Here is a 6993-nt window from a genome sequence, read left to right on the forward strand (position 1 = left end):
AAAATAGAGGTTGTTGCATTTTTACATGTCACTAGGTATTTTAAAGGCAATTTGTTTGGAAAAAAAGAACACTTGAATTAATTTTATGGCAAAAAAGACCCCACCATAGATAACCCAATTTTTGGGTAAAATATAAAAGATGGTGCTATGCTGAGTAAATAGATACCAAGCATGTCACGCTTTAGAACCGTGAAAATTAATGGAATGACCCAAAACGACAGTACCTAAAAATCTCTATAGGCGACGCTTTAAACATTTTTAAAGATTACCAGTTTAGGGTTAAAGAGGAGGTCTAGTGCTAGAATTATTGCTCTCACTCAAACATTTCGCAGCGATACCTCCTAGGTGTGGTCAGAACGTCGATTACATATGTGGGCGCAACCTAATCCCAATACTTTTAGCAATATAGTGTATCTGGATGATGCCTGTAGCTGCACCCATCATCCAGATATCTCCACTTCAACCGAAGGGTGTCATATGGCAGCCTTTCCGGAGGGAAGTGGTTAATATTTCATCCATGCTTTGCTGTGGTGTACCAGTCCACATCAAACCCAGGATTTGGTGTTATGGTGGTCCTGGACCGGGACTGCTGGTAGTGCTGGAACACCCGTGTAGCAATGTGGACTACAATTGGAAAGTACAGTGATTCCCTGGTCATTTCTATAGATCGTAATTGTCCCTCTAATGCCCAGCATCACTAACTGACATCATATTTGTGGGCCAAAGCAAAGGAATTGTGGGATTAGTAGTTCCTCAGAATGGCTATTCCTCTGCATGACTATACACTCGGACTACATATCCCAGGGGTCTTTGCTACCATCAGGGAGATTGCTAGGTAAAGCTATAAAAGAGGCCAGAGATCCGCCCCGTGCTCTCTTCTTCCCAGGCCTTGTGTGTGAGAGGCCTCTCTGTACAGAAAGAGTGAGGTCGCAGCCTAAGATGTTTTACAACATTCCAACCCAGTCGAGAAGGGCCTAGCACTGCTTGCTGTTCTTCAGACATCTATCCAGCATCTACTCCGAAGTCTGACAACCCGCGCTCCGTGCTTCGCATAAGATGGTTGTCACAAGAGGATCTACTGCAAGGACGCCTCTACGGGAGTCGCTGTTCGGAAGGCAACTAATTGGCCTGTTCGTTGTTGAGAGAGCAATTGCCCACCTTTGCAAACCTTTCTTTGTTGCTTCACTTGGACACTGTGTACAGACAGCTTTACCTTGGGAATACTTTACTGCAATTCGATTTGAACATTGTACATAGACACCTTTAGCTTCAACCATATCAAGAAATACCATTGCCCTGTTACTGCACCTTATTGGATATCGTTAATGAGCTCCGACTGCCGTTGAAGACCATCAGGCCTGCAACTGGGACATTGCTGTCATTACTGCTTAAAGGGCCCTCATACCATTCTTGTTTGCTTAATCTCTCATTTAGGATTAAAGGTTTCCCTTTAGAAGTATTGTAAGGAATTAATGCTTAACTCTTGCTTATCTTTTCAGGTCATGTTCAAGTGGTATTTCATTGTACATACGTGTATATAATATTCTTTTATTTCCGAACTGCCTTAACTTGTACAGGGTAACCAGGAGAGGCCGCGGCGTGTACGTGTAAGCCGCAGACATAAGGGGAGGGAGCCAGGTAAACCTGGGAAGCGGAGGTAGTTGTGACAGGTAGGCTGACCAAGGGAGACCGAACGCTGACAGATTGTAAGGGAGGCTGAGCAGGAGCAGAGGAGACACAAGCTAATAGAAGACTGACTGACTGTGTGTAGGGGGGAGGCTGGCTGAGGAGGGTGTAGTGTGAGGAACTAAGTACTGCTGAATATTGTGGGTAACTGTATATGTGATATAATGGAGTAGTGAGTATCATTGAGCATTGTGGTACTACTGAGTACTGTTGAGTAATTGAGTATTGTGGTATAACTGAGTAGTGAGTACTGTTGGGTAACTGAGTATTGTGGTATAACTGTGTAGTGCTGAGTATTGTGGTATAATAAAGTACTGGATAAACTAAGCTGTGTGGCATACTGAGTATTGAGCACTGTTGAGAAGCTGAGAAACTATCAGGGGACTGAGTGTTGTGGTGTAACTGGGAGTGCCCGTGGACTGTGAGTACTGGTGGACAGAGAGTGCCCATGTGAGTACCTGTGTATTGTGAGTATCTGAGTAGTGTGTGTATGTATTATGAGTGCACATGTGCTGTGAGTGCACGAGTGTTGTGAGTGCATATGGACTGTGAGTGCACTTAAACTGTGAGTGCACGTGGACTGAGTGCTGTGAGTGCACATGTGCTGTGAGTACCTGTGTATTGTCTTGTTGAGTACCTGTGTATTGTCTTGTTGAGAACCTGTGTATTGCATTGTTGAGTATTAGTGTCAGGAAGCTAGCTTTTAGTTAATTTGGACAGGGTATAATCCCCAATCCTCATTAAATTAGTAGGTATGATGCCCGGTGGGTGTGGAGATGCGACTCAGTGTACATCTTGCGGCATTTATGCGTTCCTTAATCATCTGATCAAGGGCGAATACTGTAATAATAATAATGTAAGCATATTGTTTCCCTGGAAGCCCAGGTTCTGAATCTGGGGGAGCAACTGTCAGCACCGAGAAGACCCTCCTTACTAAAGGAGAGCCGGAACGTACCCGGCAGGGGCCAGCACAGAGGCGGGTGGAGATGAGAGGCAGGCACCAACGCAGAGTAGATGGGTGGCAGTCAGGAAGGGTAGGGGGGGAAAGTGCCAGGGAGGCTGGTCCTGGGCTGGAACATCCCAAAAAGTACGCCCCATTGAGTGACATTGGTGAAACCAGTCAGGGACCAGCACTGCTGGAGCTGAGTGACTCCCCTAGCTGCCAGGGGAAGAACTCCTCCAGTGAAGGTGGGAATAAAGCCAAAGGAAAGGAAAGACAGATTCTGGTGGTAGGGGACTCAATTCTTAGAAGGACAGAGAGGGCAATCTGTCACAGAGACCTGAAGCGCCGAACTGTATGTTGTCTACCGGGCGCTCGAGTTGGCACACCACGGATCTGGTGGACAGATTACTGGGAGGGGCTGGGGAAGACCCGGCTGTCATGGTGCACGTTAGCACCAAATGGAGTGTTCTAAAAAACGATTTTAGGGACTTAGGAGCTAAATTGAGGAATAGGACCTCCTAGGTAGTATTGCCAGAAATTCTACCGGCACCTCGAGCCACACCAGAAAGGCAGAGGGAGATTAGGGAAGTAAACAAGTGGCTGAAGAGCTGGTGTAGTAAGGAGGGGTTTGGGTTCCTGGAGGACTGGGCCGACTTCTCAGTCGGTTACCAGCTCTATAGAAGGGACAGACTGCACCTAAATGAGGAGGGTGCAGATCTGCTGGGAGTGAAGATGGCCAAAAAGTTAGATGGACTTTTAAACTAGATGACAGGGGGGAGGGTCCAGAGGTAGAGATAGTCAGCGCGGAACATATTCCAGAGGGTAGTATTGGGGGCATTAGTGGTAGGTTGACTAAAGCACCTAAACCCGAGGTAAGTATAGTAACAAGTCCTATTTGCAACCTCAGAACACCCAATAAGAGGATAGTATGCGACCAGTCTAAACTACAAGGCATGTTCACCAATGCCAAGAGTCTGGCGGACAAGATGGGTGAACTAGAGATACTGTTGTTTGAGGAGGATTTAGATTTTGTAGGAATTTCAAAGACTTGGTTTAACAGTTCTCATGATTGGCTGCCAACCATTCAAGGGTATTCCCTATATCGCAGGGCTAGAGAGGGTAAAAAAGGGGGAGGGGTATGCCTGTATATCAGAAATGATGTACGAGTGAATATGAGAGATGACATCACTAAGGGAGCTAGGGAGGAGGTGGAATCCTTATGGGTAGAGCTACGAAGGGAGGAAACTAAAGGGAAAGTAATACTGGGAGTGTGTTATAGGCCCCCTAACCAGAGGGAGGAGGCTGAGGCGGACCTCCTATCACAATTTGGATTAGTGGCAAGAATGGTAAGTGTCATCATAATGGGGGATTTTAATTATCCAGACATAGACTGGGTGGAGGGAACCGCGCATTCATCTAAGGTTTGCCAGTTTCTAAATGTCTTGCAGGACAATTTCATTGATCAGATGGTAAATGCACCAACTAGAAACAAAGCGTTACTAGACCTACTGATTACCAACAATACAGACCTGATCACGGATGTGGAAATACGGGGCAATTTAGGAAATAACGATCACAGGTCAATTCGTTTTAGTATAAATCACACTATAATAGGAAACATAAGGAGAATAGAAGATACTGCATTTCAAAAGAGTCAACTTCCCTAAACTACGATCTTTGCTAGAAGATATAAACTGGGATTACATCTTAGAAACAACGAACACGGAGGAAAAATTGGTATGCTTTAAAATCATACTAAATAAGTGTATTAGCCAGTGCATTCCAATTGTAAATACATTTAAAAGAGCTAAAAAAGTCCTGGGTGGCTTAACTCCAATGTAAAAATGCATATAAAAGCAAAGGTGAAGGCCTTCATAAAATACAAGGCTGAGGGATCATCTTCAGCATTCCAACTTTACAAAGAATGCAACAAATGTAAGGGTACAATCAGGGCTGCTAAGATAGAACACGAAAGGCACATAGCGGAGGAGAGAAAAAAAATCCCAAGAAATTCTTTAAGTACATAAATAGTAAAAAAAGGGAGGTCAGATCATATTGGTCCCATAAAGAATGTTGGAGGGAATCTGGTTACTAAGGATGGAGAGATGGCGAAGGTATTGAATTTATTCTTCTCCTCAGTCTTCACGAGGGAATCGGGGGGCTTCAGTAACCAAAACTGCAGTGTTTATCCTCATGACACGTCACAGGAAGCACCTCCATGGCTAACAGAGGACAGAATTAGAAATAGACTTGATAAACTTAACATTATTAAGTTACTGGAACCAGATGGCTTGCACCCGAGGGTCCTTAAGGAACTCAGTCAAGTAATTGCCAGACCATTGTTCCTAATTTTTATGAACAGGAATGGTACACTATCTCATTGGAGAAAATCCAATGTAGCACCAATATTTAAAAAAGGGCCACATCTCTGGGAATTAAAGACCAGTTAGCCTAACAGTAATAGTATTTAAACTCTTGGAGGGGATGATAAGGGACTATATACAAGATTTAAGCAATAAAAACGGTATCATTAGCAGTAATTAGCATGGATTCATGAAAAATCCTTCTTGCCAAACCAATCTATTAACCTATGAGGAGGTGGGCTGCCATTTAGATAAAGGAAGGCCCGTAGACATGGTGTATCTGGATTTTGCAAAAGCATTTGATACAGTTCCCCAGAAAACACATGTGAGAGGGTTAGAATCAGAGAAAGAGTTCACTCCTTTGGTAGTGGAAGCAACACTAACTGCTGCATTTCACACTTCCCGCGGTGCACACAGGAAGAGAGGGGTGGGAGGAGAAAGAGCAGATCAGCTCCCTCCTCTCCCATCCATGCGAGGCAGGGGGAATTGTCAGTGCAGGCTCTGGGCTGTATAAGAGAGACACTCTCAGTGCAGAGTCCTGCTGAGGAGGAACTGATGGGCACTAATAGGTGGCACTGATGAGCACTGATAGGTGGCCTTAATGAGCACTGATAGGTGACACTGATGAGCACTGATAGGTGGCTTTAATGAGCACTGATAGGTGACACTGATGAGCACTGATAGGTGGCCTTAATGAGCACTGATAGGTGACACTGATGAGCACTGATAGGTGGCCTTAATGAGCACTGATAGGTGTCACTAATGAGCACTGGTAGGCGGCATTAATGAGCACTGATAGGTGTCACTGATGGGCACTGATATGCAGCATTGATAGGCTGCCTTGGTGAGCACTGACAGGCAGCACTAATGGGCACTGATACACACCTCCCAAATTTTTGAGATGGGAATGAGGGACATCTATTAGCAAAAGTATGTAGGCAAAGGACACACCTCCTGCCACGCCCCCTTAAAGGGGAATTATACCCCCGAATTATTCGTTATACCCCCAAGTGCTTTTTTTTTTACCACTACTATTCCTTTATATTATTTTTGAAATTTACAAATGCAGCAATTTAGAAACTGGATGAAAGGTTTAGCACTGGGCAACACTTTTTGAAAGAAAAAAAGTGTATTTTATATACATTTTTATAGATCAGACCAAAATGAGGGACAAATGAGGAGGAATGAGGGACAGACGGACTTTGTTCTAAATCAGGGACAGTTCATCGAAATCAGGGACAGTTGGGAGCTATGCTGATAGGCGGCACTGAAGGGGCTGTGCTGATGATCAGTGCCATGATTATCAGTGTAAACAATGTACTGAGAGTTTTGCTGGTTAACGGCAAGTCTGTTTACATGTTTACTGTTTACATTCCCCCATCAAACAAAAGGCCACATTTGGCCCCAGGCCGCAGTTTGGAGACTGCAAAAGGTGCGGTACAGGAGGTGTGTAGGGGGGGGGGAACCAAGGAACGGTGCTCAGAGGAGGGTAGGGTGTGGAACCAAGGAACGGTGCTTAGAGGTGTGTAAGGGGTAGAACCAAGGAACAGTGCTCAGAGGAGAGTAAGGGGTGGAACCAAGGAACAGTGCTCAGAGGAGGGTAGGGGGTGGAACCAAGGAACGGTGCTCAGAGGAGGGTAGGGGGTGGAACCAAGTAACGGTGCTTAGAGGTGTGTAAGTGGTGGAACCAAGGAACAGTGCTCAGAGGAGAGTAAGGGGTGGAACCAAGGAACAGTGCTCAGAGGAGGGTAGGGGGTGGAATCAAGGAACGGTGCTCAGAGGAGAGTAGGGGGGGGACCAAGGAATGGTGCTCAGAGGAGGGTAGGGGGCGGAACCAAGGAATGGTGCTCAGAGGAGAGTGAGGGGTGGAACCAAGGAACGGTGCTCAGAGGAGGGTAGGGGGTGGAACCAAGGAACGGTGCTCAGAGGAGGGTAGGGGGTGGAATCAAGGAATGGTGCTCAGAGGAGAGTGAGGGGTGGAACCAAGGAACGGTGCTCAGA

Source organism: Aquarana catesbeiana, linkage group LG10 (assembly GCF_042186555.1).
Source record: "Aquarana catesbeiana isolate 2022-GZ linkage group LG10, ASM4218655v1, whole genome shotgun sequence".
Lineage (NCBI taxonomy): Eukaryota > Metazoa > Chordata > Amphibia > Anura > Ranidae > Aquarana > Aquarana catesbeiana.